Source organism: Haematobia irritans, chromosome 1, assembly GCF_050003625.1.
Source record: "Haematobia irritans isolate KBUSLIRL chromosome 1, ASM5000362v1, whole genome shotgun sequence".
In the NCBI taxonomy this organism is placed as follows: domain Eukaryota; kingdom Metazoa; phylum Arthropoda; class Insecta; order Diptera; family Muscidae; genus Haematobia; species Haematobia irritans.
In genome coordinates this window covers 107,172,725-107,188,598 of record NC_134397.1, presented here as the reverse complement: position 1 = coordinate 107,188,598, position 15,874 = coordinate 107,172,725, and the positions used below count along the sequence as shown (strand labels likewise).

The 15,874-nt window shown below is 33.2% G+C and overlaps 2 long non-coding RNA genes across 3 annotated transcripts in view; both read right to left on the bottom strand.

Moving 5' to 3' along the window:
* The window catches only part of LOC142241038 (uncharacterized), a 360,681-nt gene that overhangs the window by 306,163 nt on the left and 38,644 nt on the right, over nt 1–15,874 (bottom strand). The gene's annotated exons all lie outside the window — the stretch shown is intronic.
* Nucleotides 6,814–14,588, bottom strand: LOC142221611 (uncharacterized). 2 transcript variants are annotated; one of them, XR_012718149.1, is made up of 5 exons: nt 14,449–14,588; nt 13,772–14,394; nt 13,587–13,699; nt 12,206–13,531; nt 6,814–7,007 (listed from the first exon to the last, which is right to left on the bottom strand). It is a non-coding gene; the product is annotated as an uncharacterized LOC142221611 (long non-coding RNA). The 2 variants fall into 2 exon arrangements; XR_012718148.1 differs by having other exon boundaries at nt 13,587–14,394.

The window sequence follows — 15,874 nt, the reverse complement described above, 5'->3', positions numbered from 1 at the left end:
GTATAGACATCTCAAGTGAATTCACCATGGTTTTGTTTATTTGCAGAGCGCAGTCATTACACTCAATTGCGCAGTCAAGTGACTCAATTTATTTTTGGAAAACAAGAATTACCGTACATAGCAGCCAATTTGCATTACAAAAAAGGTGTGAATGGTTCAAATTTTATAAGCTTTTACAATATTTTGTGTTTCATCAAGAGAACAAAGGAAAGAAAACAAAAATAAAGCCAAATTAAAAAATCACTCAATTGCAGACGAAAAAGAGCCCTCTACGGTGTGCAGACAAACTACAGCTCTGTGAATTCATTTGAGATGTCTTATATTTAATTGGTCTATGTTTTGGACAAACAGTCAGCTGCAACAACGGCTGTGCGGTTGCGCGAACTATCGCTGTGGTCGGAAAAAGGTTACGGTCACAGTTCTGTCCTCAAAATAATGTCAGATGTGCCTAACGTAGTGGATTACACTTTGGCGAGTCCACTTTTCGACAAAAAGTTTGAGACTCTAATCCCCAACAGTGAGGCGTGGTGCACACAGACCCCGGGGAATAAAGAATATATAGATTTCTACACTGATGGCTCCAAATTGGAAGGACAAGTGGGTTTCGGAGTATATTCTAATGATTTGGAACTTCAAATAGCGAAAAGATTACCTAATCACTGTAGTGTTTTTCAGGCTGAAATATTAGCAATAAGAGAGGTGGCGAATTGGCTGAGAAGTAATGTTCCAAAAAATGTGGGCATTAATATATACTCAGACAGTCAACCTGCAATAAAATCCTTGGACTCTGTGTTCCTCAACTCGAAAACGGCCATCGATTGCCGCAAATCTCTCAATGAGATGGCTGAGCAGTACAATATTCACCTAATATGGGTGCCTGGCCATAGGAACATACCGGGGAACTGCGAAGCGGATGAGTTGGCAAGGCTAGGGACTACCTTACATATTCCAGGGGAACTAGAATTTGTTGGTATGCCCCTAGCTACCTGCAAGCTCATGCTACGTGAGAAGGCTGTTATGATGGCAAATGTTCGATGGGAGAATTGCAAGGGTTGTAACGACACCAAGCAAATATGGCCCCATTTCAACTTAAACCGCACACTAGATATGCTAATGTTCTCGAGACGTCAGATATCACTCCTGATATCTGCTATAACGGGTCGCTGCCTGATAGGAGATTTTGCAAAAACTATTGGCGCGAAGTATAATGACTATTGTATGAGCTGTCATGATGCGGAGGAAAAAGAATCAATTAAACACCTCTTGTGTGAGTGTCCTGCTTTTTGTGTAAAGCGCAAGCAACTTTTAGGAGCATATAGCGTCAGATTACTGGCGGATCTGGAAAACGTTAACTTAAGCAGTCTGCTAATGTTTTTGGAACAATCTGGTTGGTTCAACAAAGAAAAATAATCAAGAAGGTTCAGCGGTTAAAACTAGAAGTGCCCATATGTAATAGGTACTTTTAGTTAATGTGGTATCACAATGGACTGAATAGTCTAAGTGAGCCTGAATCTTAATCGGGCTGCCACTTTAACCTAACCTAACCTAAGGCTGAATAAAAAAAATATCCAAACAACTTTAGTCCTGTGTCCATTGTGCTATTAACCTTGTATTGCTCTCATGTATGGAAATCCTTGGAGACAGACGCGGCCACAATCATTTCCATATATTGAAAGCACTACAACATATTTTTTTGTCTGTGCTGTTTAACAAAACAAAAAAAATACTTACCGTTTGTTTTAAAATCACAAATGAGAAACCAAATTAATAACTAATGCCCATATTCATAATAATTTACTGACAGTTTATGGAAGGAATTCGTATGGTAATAGTAGGATTAAAGTTTACTTTAACTTTTATGAATATGGGGGTAAAACTATATACTAAAATTAAAACTACTATATACCTGCAGGATATACTAAAACTCTAAACGATAAAAAGAAGGATTTACTAAACCACTATCTACATACAAAATATTTGAAAAATCTAAAAATATAAAACGATAAATTACTTTAAAATGTTTTCTTATATATGAATCATGCAAAGAGATATATATACAATTTGTCAAATAAAACATGTGATTAAAATATACAACTTTATATGAAATAGACAAAAAAAGAAAAATATTTATATAAAATATGTTATAAAATTCTTTTTTGTCTAATTTAAAAAAAAAATATAAAAACAGATCTCAATGTAAAACTGTATAAATACTTTTGTCCAAAACTATGTATGTTTGTGTATAATGAATATAATTCATTTAGGCCTAAATTAAAAAAATATTCATTGAATACTCTATTAAACAAAATACATAAAATTATTTGTTGCTATTTTTTATATATCTGTTACACATTAAAAAAGAAAATAATAATAATTTAACACACTTAATAAACTAATTTACAATTCATAATTATCATTTCATTCTAATTTGCTTATAAATATGATTTTTGGCGAATTTCATAGTCATATTTTTAACTGAATTTTGTTTAAAATAAATCTCAAAAACAAATAGTCAACAAAATATTAATAAAAACGATAAATAGCAACAATAAATATATATCAATTCATATATTAAACCAAAAAAAAATTAAACAATTACATTAATATTGATAATGTAAAATATTTAAATATAGTTATATTATATTAAAAATTATTTGAAAATAAACTAATATAATTTATGTAATTAAGTATAAAAAAATGTTATAATTGTTAATTTGTTTATATTTCTTTATATATACTAATTCTGATTTAATAAAAAAATTGTATTAATGTGAAAGTTAGAGAAATCAACATGCGTTTAGTATAAATACTAATAAGGCTGAAAATGTAACAGTGGGTTAAAGATAAACTCATTCATATTTGGGGTATTTTCATAAATATGGCATAGAAAATACCAAGGATGACTGTGAAGTCATATGGGGTGGGCAACCATTCGAGACAATATCACCTTAGTCTCAGTCGTTGGCCGAAATTTAAACAAACGTTTGAATTTAAAAATATCGTAACGGCCAAAAGAAAAAAAAGGTATCCAATCCCGGTTCATTTATTTATTATTTTTATATTGTTTCATTTAGAGTGGCAGTTATATATTTGAATTTTAAATTTATATGGTACCAAAAGTAATTTGTATGTCCTCAGCGGAAGAAGAACCTGCCCGTCCGGCGAGCTAAGCCGCAGCCTATGACAATAGTACCATTTCCGCAAATACACACAGAGGCATTACAAATCGCTTTTAAAAATTGTTAAAATATGTTCCAAATATTCCTCAAATAAATTGTTTATTATTTACAGACCTTTTAAAACTTTTACGCACACAATGATTGTAATAAATTAAATGTTTGTTGTATGGAAAAGCGTTTTGAATATTTTTATAAGATAAAGGTAAATATAGCATAGTTATTTATTAAATAATTTAGAAAAATAAATTGACTAGATTTTTGACATTCCACGGGGAATGTAACAACCATAAATGTAAAGGGATCGTATTGGAAATTTTTACACAAATTAGACCAATGGCGATACTAATGATTAGTGAAAATGAACTAATTTTGTGTCTATTTGACTATTAATAGGAAATGTGGTATAAATGATACAAATATATTAACAAAATTGATTAATACTCCACGTTTTTTTTTGTATATGATTATGTGTTGATCGATAGTGCAATATATAAGTGCTATTGCATCGAATTAGTGATATACACGTGGCAAATTGTTTGCAGTATATACCCAGAGATATATATATTTTTATGGGGTTTCAAAAATTAAAATGTGTGAAATCCGATAAAAATTATATAGAATTTTGGTAAAAATATGTGATTAACTGCATGTATGGAATTTTGTTTTGCCCTTTTGTATTTGTTTATCTTCTTCTTTTTTCTTGTTGGTGGAGCGAATTTGATTTTTTTTATACATCTATATGTGAATCATTCACAATGGAGTCATACAAGAAGAATATGAATACCCTTAGACAAGGTAAAACATTAACGATGTTGCCAACTTTGGTGTGCATCGTTCACACAGAATTTATTTATGGAAAATGTTTATATTTTCATATGCATTCGATAATGTTTTTGGCACAAAAAAATTTATCTCCGATAACAGGAGATGAATGGTTATGTCATCGAATATATGCATTTACTATCGATTATGTTAATCGGAGTAATGTGACCGGCGTGGGGGTTATGCCGTATAAGAGTTACGTGCTTTTTCAAGCGAGAATTCTTTCCGAGTCCAGAAGCACAAGAAGTAACATCACATACAGACTAATTAGTAATTTAAAGTGGGAAAATTGTGAAGTGTGGAATGAATTAGGAATTACACCAAGGTTAGGGATATTTTCAAATTGAAATTTAGTGATTAAAAGTGCCTGTAAAAGATTGGAAGATTTACCGAAATTAGCAATTTGTATAAAGCTACTAAGGGTAAGCGTTTAAGAAAACTATAGGAAACACGTGTAAAAAAATAAAATATTAACATTAAAATGTGCCAAAATATCCAAAAAAATAAAATAACTTGATAAGTATAATTTAAGTGTAATTTATTGAATTATGACGAGAAATTAAAATATTTCACGAGGCATATCTTAATGTTAATCATTTATGAAAACGTAGTTGACTTATTTTCTACGAATGTGTAATTTGTTCAACAAACATTTTTTTGCAAGGGTGAGAAATAAGGGAGAGCCATCTCCATTCATATGGGCAGGACTTGATGCAAGTGCATGAGAGTCCTCTTGATTTCACGAGCTGCGGGCCAATCTAGGGTGCAGAGCCATCTATACCGTTTGACCATAAATGGGGTTATGAAAGCTCACGTGGTGAATTCAGAGGAATGGTTGTTGAATACAATGGTATAAAGATCGTGGTTGCCAATGTACAAGAGAAACAGGAATAAAAGCAAGGTAAACTAACGTGAACAGCAATTTTTACAAAGAAAATAACAAAATTGCAAAATCTAATTTCTTTGTACGTGTGATAACCTAAATAAAGTCCATTCTCACCCCTTATTAACATTATTAATCAAACCTTAAATTTATGTCTATCTACACTCTAAAAAAATAAGTATTAACAGCAACACTGAATCCCCCATACACTAAATAAAAAAAGTATTGGATCTAAAATTGAAATAGAACAAAATTCAAAATGTTTAAAATCTCCCAAAATATTAGACTAAAGTACTAAAATTCACAGCTCAAAAATCACAAAAATAAAACAACAACTATATTAATAAAATAGATTTATGTATATAGAAAATATTGTTCTAAAGAAATTTATAAAATTTAACAAAAAAATATTCTTAAATAACTATACTTAGAATTCATAGACGAATTAAGTTTAAATAAAAAAATATAGATCAAATCCTCAATATATGTTAATAAAAAAAATCTCTAAAGAGAGAAATAAAATTAATGAATTTTAAAAGAATCATTAATGAAATACTATTTTTCCATTAATATAAATTTGTTACAAAAATGTAACAGTCTTCTGCAAATTTCATAAAATCTACATTACACAAATTTCCAAAAGTATATATTAAAACAGTTAAAAAACTATAACTTTTATAAAAAAAATCCTTAAAAGTTTAAAACCTTTTTTTTAAGTCTTGAACTTTTAATGATATATTTCTTTGATATTCAATGCAATAAAAATAAAATATTCATTTTTATTGACATAATTTGTGAATAATTTTCAATATTTTACGATATTTTCTTTTTATTTAAATATTTATGAAATTTTGCAATAATTGGTTTGGAATTTAAACATGGCAGTAAAATACCATGGATGACAAAATATGTCATATGGGGCGGGCGGCCATGGAGAGAAACGACATCTACACTCTCCCACAAAACGATGTAGATAAAGTCATATTTAGACCAAGTAGACAAGAAACGTCCCATCCCTGTACCATCTGGTGAGTGAGCAACACAATACATGCATATTAGTATTTTTTCTCATTGAGAATATGCAAGAAAAACACCAGAGCTGTATAAACATAATTACTGTTTAAAGGTGGGTATTAAGTTCGAGTTTAGCCGCTAAAATCGCCATTTTTTCACGATTACTTTTCTTTAATAATACTTTTTAAGGAATACAAACTTTGTGAAAACTTGCTTTGGGCTATTCCCCATCAAGTTATAATAAAATATGCAACAAATATGTATAATTTTATGTCTGTTTTTACTGATTTAGTTTTCACTTTAGTGAAAAAACTCGAACTTAATACCCACCTTAAAGCTTTTTGTCACTCCCAGCTCTGGTCATACGAAACAACCGGTACTAATAAATAAATTTAAATGTGCAACTGGTGAAGCGGAAAGAAGCACCCCATCCGGCGAGCTAAGCCGCAGCCTTGACCACCGTACCGGATCCGCTTAGCATTGGACAAGAATTTAGCCGTTACGCCAAATTCAAAATCCTTGTGCAGCAGGTTGTTACATTTTGGCGCCCAGCAACATGGGACTACTTTTTTGTTTTCCCATTACATCCATTTGTTTTGTTTGTAGATTTCAATAGCCCATAACTTACGATGACAAATAAATACCTTAAGCAGTATCCCGGACGGCATTATATTGCCATGCCTGTGTTGTATAGTCTTTTGGAATTATTTTGAATCTTAAGATCAAACTAAATCGAAACGTTCAATAATCTAAACAAGAAGCATGTATTGTAATGCTATAGAGCTAAATATACATTTGTTTTTGTATTGATATAGAATGAAATGATTTATTTCCCTTCACATTTTTTTTTTTTCAGTGTATCGATTTTTGATTGCTTGCCATAATACCCACATAAATTAAAAACACCTGACTAGATTTTTGTTGGATTTTTTATTATTAAAAAATCTTATACCAAATTATATCTACATCTAAATATATCTTATATTAATATTTTTAAAATTATATTTAAAACTATATAATTAAAGATATCATGAATAATTTTTGAATCATAATTGCCTTATCATTTGAACCGTTACGAAAATTCAGCCAGCTATTAATTTTGTCCTTACCTAGAAAAAAAAAGAAAATATAAATTAATAATTAATATAATTAACATCAACATAATTAACAAAAATTAACAATTATTTGTTTTGTTCTATGTGTTAATGTACAAAATCATCATTCATACTAACATTACTCTTATTACTAACTTACACTAACTACATGTTAACAATATATAACATTGTGTATACAAATTCTTAATTTAAAATAATTTATTTACAAAAAAAATCAATTGCTGCTTCTCATATTACCTAATCTAGAAAATATTTTCATGCGAAAATTGGTCAACACTTTTACTTTCTACGGATTATAATAATACTATATTTGTTTTGCGTTGATCATAAAAAGGGGATTTTTATAATTTTGTTTTTGACAGGTAGAATAATGCCAAGTAGAAGAGGTTCTCGATGTTCTAGCCGCATTGCAGCTAGGAATGGTATTACGTCCAACAATCAGAATACGGGTATTAATTTGAATTCTGGCAATAATAATTCTGCTATATCAGACCCGAATCGATCTGTTATTGAGACGAATAGGAACGATATTAACCCATCGATGTCAGTGCCAGGACAGAGACATTTAGGCCCTAATATTTCATCTTCCCCAGGATCATTAACTTCTATCACGACACCCGATTACAGTAGCATCACAGCTCAGGAAGTCCGTAGAGAATTTTCAAGAATGTCGCAACGGAATCGACGACCTACCATGCCTACTCTAGAGGAGAATGTTAATCCTGGCCATGAAACTGCTAATGATGCACAAAGTATTCGCAATTATGTTGAAGCCTCTGTGGGAGCTGCACAAGCAAGTATTATGCGTTCGATTGTACAAACCTTGCAGGAAATGTCAGGTAGTAGAGGTAATGATCACGAATCTAATCGCCATGACACGCATGGTTTCATACATCAATCTTTCAATCCAAATTCACAACAAGGTCATCATAACCAATTTATGGATAACAATGACTTTCATCAGCAGTATAATTCGAACCCTAATGTACGATTTAATATTCCTAATAATTTTAATCATACCCAGAATTTCACGATGGGCTACAAACCAGTCACGCCAATGCAACTGCAAAAGTGGGGACTATCTTTTGATGGCTCATCGAAAACTGTAAGTGTCGAGGATTTTGTATTCCGAGCCGAATCAATACGAGTTGATTATAATTGTCCATGGGACGTGTTTGTAAAGGGTTTTCACCATTTACTGTCCGGACGCGCTTATGATTGGCTATGGGAATTCAGGCAACAAAACCCTTATTGCGAATGGGACCAGTTGAAATATCATTTTATACGCAAATTCAGAAATTTCGAAAGTGATTTCGAAATTCAGAGAAGAATTATGAAAAGAAGACAAATGCCATCTAAGGCGGCAGATGTTTTTATTTCCGAAATTAAGAGACTTAGGAACCAAATGCGTTTTCTAATTCATGAAGATGAAATGATTCGTGTTGTAAAGGACAATCTAAAAGATGGTCTCATTCAACTGATCTACCCCAAAAACATTCAAACAATAGATGAATTAATATATGAATGTAAGAGAGCCGAAAGGACAATCGCAAAGCGGTCATGTTTTGGACAACCAAGACAGAATCAACATTTCAGAAGGGTGAATGAAATGTATGCAGATGGCTTACCTGAAGAGGAGACATATGATATTGAAGCAATTCAACACAATACCAAGCAACAGAGTTGCTGGAATTGTAAACAACCTGGTCATATATTTATAGATTGTCCTGTTGAACAGAGACCCATATTTTGTTTCAAATGTGGGTTCGACGGCGTAACCACACCGAAATGTCATCGTTGCTCGGGAAACCAGCAGAGAAACATGATGAGAACTAGGCACACATGTTCAGAAAAGGCGACCGCTCAGTAAATGATAGACAGCATTATAATTATTCAACCAGACTCACTTCTACATAAGATGATGATCACGAAATGAATTCTACAGAAAATATTCAAAATAAATCTGCTACATCTACCTGCACTCAAGCTACGAGAAACCTTAAAACTATAATTCCATACGAACAACGCCTAAGAGATTATGAGCAGATACGTTCAAGGATTCTCCATGGTTTTTTACCTCTTATTAGCAAAAAGATTTTAAAGGCCCGAAAAGGATATGAGAGAAAGAGACGTGAACGTAAGGAAATTGAATCTGCTTGTTTGAATTTGGACAATGATATTCGACCTTATATGAATGTCAAATTAAATGGACACGAATTTATTGGTTTGATGGACAGTGGCGCGTCCATTAGTTGCCTAGGTAGTTCATGTTTGGAAAATGTAGAGAAATTACAAGCAACAGTTATGGATTTTAAATCTAATATTAGGACAGCTGATGGGAAAAGGCAAACAATTATTGGCAAAGTGCTATTGGAAGTTGAGTGTGGAGATAAATCACACGCAATGTTTTTTTATTTGGTGCCAACTTTAAAACATGAACTCATATTAGGATATGATTTTTGGAAAAAGTTGGGCTTGAAAATTTGTTTTGAAAATGGGATTAACGAAATTGATTCCAAACATGTTGAAGACCCTAAAGTACATATACTGACGAATGAACAAAATATTTTATTAGAGCAAGTAAAACGCACTTTTCGTTGTCATAGTGAATATGGTTTAGGGCGAACACATCTAGAGAAACACACTATTGACGTGGGTAATGCTACTCCTAGGAAAATGAGATATTTTCCAGTGAGCTCTGCTGTCCAAAAATTAATGTACACTGAACTTGACCGTATGTTAGAACTTAACGTCATTGAGGTAGCAGAAGAGGCAGAGTGGAATAACCGTGTTACTCTTGTGGTAAAACCAGGCAAAAATCGTCTTTGTTTGGATGTCCGAGAGCTAAACAAGGTTACTCGCAAAGACGCTTATCCGCTACCTAATATTGACGGTTTATTATCGAGATTGGGAGAAACACATTTTATATCGTCAATAGATCTAAAGGATGTTTTTTGGCAAATTCCTCTGGAGGAATCGAGCCGTCCGTTGACAGCATTCACAGTACAAGGCCGTCCACATTATCAATTTAAGGTGATGCCTTTTGGACTGTGCAATGCTGCTCAACGGATGTGCCGCCTGATGGATAAAGTGATTCCTTCAGAGTTGAAAGACCGAGTTTTTGTATACCTTGACGATCTACTTGTCGTATCTTCCAATTTCGAAACGCATATGGATATGTTAAGGACAGTGGGACAGAAATTATCGGCAGCAGGACTCACAATAAATATGGACAAATCGAAATTTTGCCATAAAGAATTGCGTTACCTAGGTTACATAGTAGGAGGGGGCAAATTGAAAACAGATTCTAGTAAGGTTGAGGCAGTCGTTAATATAAAACCACCTAAATGTGCAAAGGATGTAAGGAAATTCTTAGGAACTGTAGGATGGTATCGTAGATTCATTCACGAGTTCTCTACTCTTACTGCTCCATTAACCGATACCTTACGAAAATCACCTAAGTTCAATTTGACACCCGAGACTCTTGATGCATTTGAACAATTGAAAATTCGATTAGTTTCTAGTCCAGTTCTAATCAGCCCTGATTTCAGTTGGAGCTGTCCTTTTTCAAAAAGATAGTGACGATGGCGAACATCCCATTGAATACTTTTCTAAGAAATTGAATTCGGCCCAACGAAACTATTCCACGACTGAGAAAGAGTGTCTTGCTGTAATCTTGGCGATAGAACGATTTAGACAATATGTCGAACTCATGGAGTTCACTGTAATCACGAATCACTCCAGTTTACAGTGGCTCATGAGACAGAGTGACCTGAATGGACGACTGGCTCGTTGGAGTTTAAAACTACAAGGGTACAAATTCACAATCGAACATAGGAAAGGTTCGAAAAATATTGTACCTGATATGTTGTCACGACTCGACATGGAGGAACTCGAATAAGAACAAACAGGTATAATCAATTTCGACTCTAGTGAATTCCGAGGTGAGTCATACTTAAAGTTAATCGACACTGTTGAACAAAACACAACTCGTCTACCTGATTTAAAAGTGAGAGAAGGTATTGTTTTTAAGAGAGTAAAATTTAACCGAGAGGAAATCGATAATGAAGAGGACTGTTGGAAAGTATGGTTGCCTGAAAAGTTGACACAGGAAGCATGAGGTAAATACTTCGCATGGTGGCATTGTGAAAACTCTTCACAATGTTCGACAATTTTTCTATTGGCCAACTATGGTGAAACTGATTAGGGAATTTATAAGAAAGTGTGATGTATGCAAAGAGATAAAACACCCTAAACAAACCCTAAGACCTTCTATGGGTAAAGAGACAATTACATTCAGACCATTTCAGAAACTCTATATAGATTTTCTAGGCCCATATCCGCGTTCACGATCAGGAAACATATTCATTTTTATTTTCCTAGATCATAAGACAAAGTTTGTCTTACTAAAGGCTATGTCGAAGGCCACAGTAAAATGTGTGAACAAATTTCTTATAGAATAAATTTTTTATAAATTTGGTGTTCCCGAAATAATACACTCTGATAACGGCAAACAATTTACTTCGGAGGCATTTCAAAATATGTTAGACGTTTGTGGTATACGACACATGAAAACACCCATTCACTCACCACAGTCAAACGCCAGTGAAAGGGTGAACCAAAGTATTTTGAGTTGCATAAGAAACTACCTACAGACTGATCAAAATCGTTGGGATGAAAATTTATCACGCATAGAATGTTCGCTGCGATCAACAGTTCATTCATCAACAGGTATGACACATTATTTTGCACTCACAGGTTATAATATGATAACCCATGCTGACGCATATGGAGTTTTGAGAAAATTAGGTGCACTTTCAGATGGTGAAACACAGATTTTGCCAAAGGCAGACCAAATGCAATTGATTTCTGAGAAAATTAGAACCAAACTACACCAGGCTTATGAGCGAAATGAGAAGACTTATAATAAGAGATCGAGAAACGTACAATTTAAGCCTGGGCAAAAAGTCTTTAGGAAGAATTTAGTTCAGAGCAATTTCGCGAAAGGCATAAATGCGAAATTATGCAAACCATGGCTCAAATGTCGAATTAGAAAATCGATAGGAAACTGCCAATACGAAATTGAAAATCTAAATGGGAAACTAATCTAAAGCAATGAAAGGACCTAACGTTTCTATATACTACTGGTATATGCCTACAATACCTTATTTTTACGAACAATATACTCTCACCTAATAAATTATAACTCCTTCATTTGATGACAGTGTTGATGATGAATCAAATAAAATCATTATTTTGTCAAATATTCACTTGCACAGCTTTTCCCCTACAAAAAAGAAAAGAAATATATTAGATTTTTATGATATAAATGCACCTGAAAAGAAAAAGAGAAAAATGAATTAGAATAATGCCGAAAGAAACAATCTCAGAAGAATACTTATCTTTTTTACATTTCCTATTTGCCATGACATATATACAGGACTAATATCATAAACATTTCTCGTTGGAAACATTTGCAGGTGGGCTGCCACATATATTTTTTTGCCAAACATTTTTACCCCTTGTATAAATTTTTGAATCGATTCATTGATAATGGCCTTATCACATTTCCAAACGCTTTATGCAACAGGCAGGAAACGCGTCCTTTCCCACTTTGTTGTCGTTAGACATGCCAATGACACCACATTGCCCATATTTGCGACAGGTAATGATACGATAAGAAGGTTGGAATGCACAAACATCAGGCATTCCCCACAAAACAGGGGGGTTACTCTGTATTGCGATACGAAAGCAAATGCGATGCGATAGTTAAATGCGTTAAGAGTACAATTCGGTACTCTGTATCACTTGCGCAAACGCTTTCGCAAAGTAAACTGAAAATATGGTAACGCTTTAGCAAAATAAAGCGAAAATATGACAACGCTGGCTGCACAATGTAAACAATAACGAAAATGATAAAAAGAAATGTCAAAAAATTGTAAATAAAAACATTTTAAACAATCTTCCGTTCGGTGCGTGTTCTTTTAAAACTTGCTAATCGTTTATAACAAAAAAATAATAATTATGGATTCGATAGCGTTATGGTTTGAAGAAAATTAACATGAACGAATTACAAGAAGAATTTTGCGAGATCGGTCAAATATACTCTCCCTAAGTGACCACGGGTAAGAAAATGGAAACTCAAATTATGTGACAAACGTTTTTGAATATTTAATTTTTATAGATTTCGTCTTAATAAAGATGCGTTTATGTATGTATTAAACGCTATTAAAGACGACCTTGTCGTTCCAAATAAATCCACAGCCATTCCAACTCCAATAAAAGTGGCCGCTGCTTTGAAATTGCTTGGACAAGGTGGTTATCTACAAATCGGCCAAGACCATCTTTTAGGACTATCAGAGCAATCTATGTCGCGCTGCTTAAAAGAAGTTTGCGAGGTGATTGAACGAATACTTTGTCCCAAGCACATACAATTTGAGGTAACTGCGGAAGAGACCATAAAGTCTACCAAAGTTTGGAACTGACGTTGCTGTGTCTGTAACTTTTTTGGTTTTTCCCTAAAACAATAAACAATTTAGATACAAATATAAAAATTTAATTGTGCTTACTTACATATTTGTTACTTTGCGATTGCTATTTTGTTTGCGCACGATTTTTGCGATCAACGAACGAGTTTGACATACGCTTTCGCATTATAGAGTGCGGTGATGCCAGATTTGCGAAAACTAGATGCGCAAGGTAGATACGAAAACGAATTACTGAGTACCAATTACTAGATTCGCGACAATTTTTCTTACGCATCGCAATACAGAGTAACCCCCCAGATCATTATTTGTAGGGTTGAAAATTTTGTCTTTGGCTGCATTTTGTTGCAATAGAAACCATATATTATTTTTTTGGCATAATATTTTTCAACGTTACCGACAGTCACCGATGACAATTTTCTTTGTGAATCGAAATTGGAATCTAGGAAAAAAAATAAAAGAATATTAGAAATTGTATGGGAAATATACCTGTAAAAGGAAATAAGAGAATTAGTAAAATGTAATCACAATTAACAAACAAATGTATACTCATCTTTGCCAAACAGCCTTTCTCAGGAATTATATTCAAACTCTCCACATCAAACACACAGGTAACAAATTGCATGCCTACAATTGTCACAATTCATATCGTTTGTACATAATAGGGACAATTTATTTTTGGCCACGAAGTTCATGGCATGCACAACAGGAAGATTTATGACCCGTGAATATTACCACAGGTACGAGACAGGCGTCACACATCAAGTGTCCAACCATTATACACTCATATAGCAAATATTTTGCAAGGCAATGTATTTCCATACAAAGGAACATCGTCAACATATAATTGTGTACCCTTTTCTGTGTTATTTTTGTATTCTGGGATGCGATAGTACCTGAAACGAACGAATTGTGTTATTTGACAATTTTTATGATATTTGCTAACTTACCATTTCATTTGTTTATGCAGTGATGCAGAAACAAGGGAGACGAAACAACACCATAAACGAGAGACCACGACAATACAATGGCACGCAAACGAGTCAAGTATTTTTTTTTTTATATACTGTAATATTCTTACTATCACTTTCAATATAATTTCGTGGTTATTTTATTCCCAACTATTTTTATTTCACTGGCTGCATAAAAATAGTTGGCTTTGTGATGAACTGCATCTATGGAATTTTGTTTTGCCTTTTTGTATTTGTTTATCTTCTTCTTCTTTTTTGTTGGTGGAGCGAATTTGATTTTTTTTATACATCTATATGTGAATCATTCACAATGGAGTCATACAAGAAGAATATGAATACCCTTAGACAAGGCAAAACATTAACGATGTTGCCAACTTTGGTGTGCATCGTTCACACAGAATTTATTTATGGAAAATGTTTATATTTTCATATGCATCCGATAATGTTTTTGGCACAAAAAAATTTATCTCCGATAACAAGAGATGAATGGTTGTGTCATCGAATATATGCATTTACTATCGATTATGTTAATCGGAGTAATGTGAACGGCGTAATGTGACCGGCGTGGGGGTTATGCCGTATAAGAGTTACGTGCTTTTTCAAGCGAGAATTCTTTCCGAGTCCAGAAGCACAATTTAAAGTGGGAAAATTGTGAAGTGTGGAATGAATTAGGAATTACACCAAGGTTAGGGATAATTTCAAATTGAAATTTAGTGATTATAAGTGCCTGTAAAATATTGGAAGATTTACCGAAATTAGCAATTTGTATAAAGCTACTAAGGGTAAGCGATTAAGAAAACTATAGGAAACACGTGTAAAAAAATAAAATATTGACATTAAAATGTGCCAAGATATCCAAAAAAATAAAATAACTTGATAAGTATATTTTAAGTATAATTTATTGAATTAAGAAAAGAAATTAAAATATTTCACGAGGCATATTTTAATGTTAATCATTTATGAAAACGTAGTTGACTTATTTTCGACGAATGTTTAATTTGTTCAACAAACATTTTTTGCTAGGGTGACAAATAAGGGAGAGCCATCTCCATTCATATGGGCAGGACTTGATGCAAGTGCATGAGAGCCCTCTTGGTTTCACGTGCTGCGGGCCAATCTTGGGTGCAGAGCCATCTATATCGTTTGACCATAAATGGGGTTATGAAAGCTCACGTGGTGAATTCAGAGGAATGGTTGTTGGATACAATGGTATAAAGATCGTGGTTGCCAATGTACAAGAGAAACAGGAATAAAAGCAAGTAGTTTACCTTGCACCACGTGAACAGCAATTTTTACAAAGAAAATAACAAAAATGCAAAATCTAATTTCTTTGTACGTGTGATAACCTAAATAAAGTCCATTCTTACCCCTTATTAACATTATTAATCAAACCTTAAATTTATGT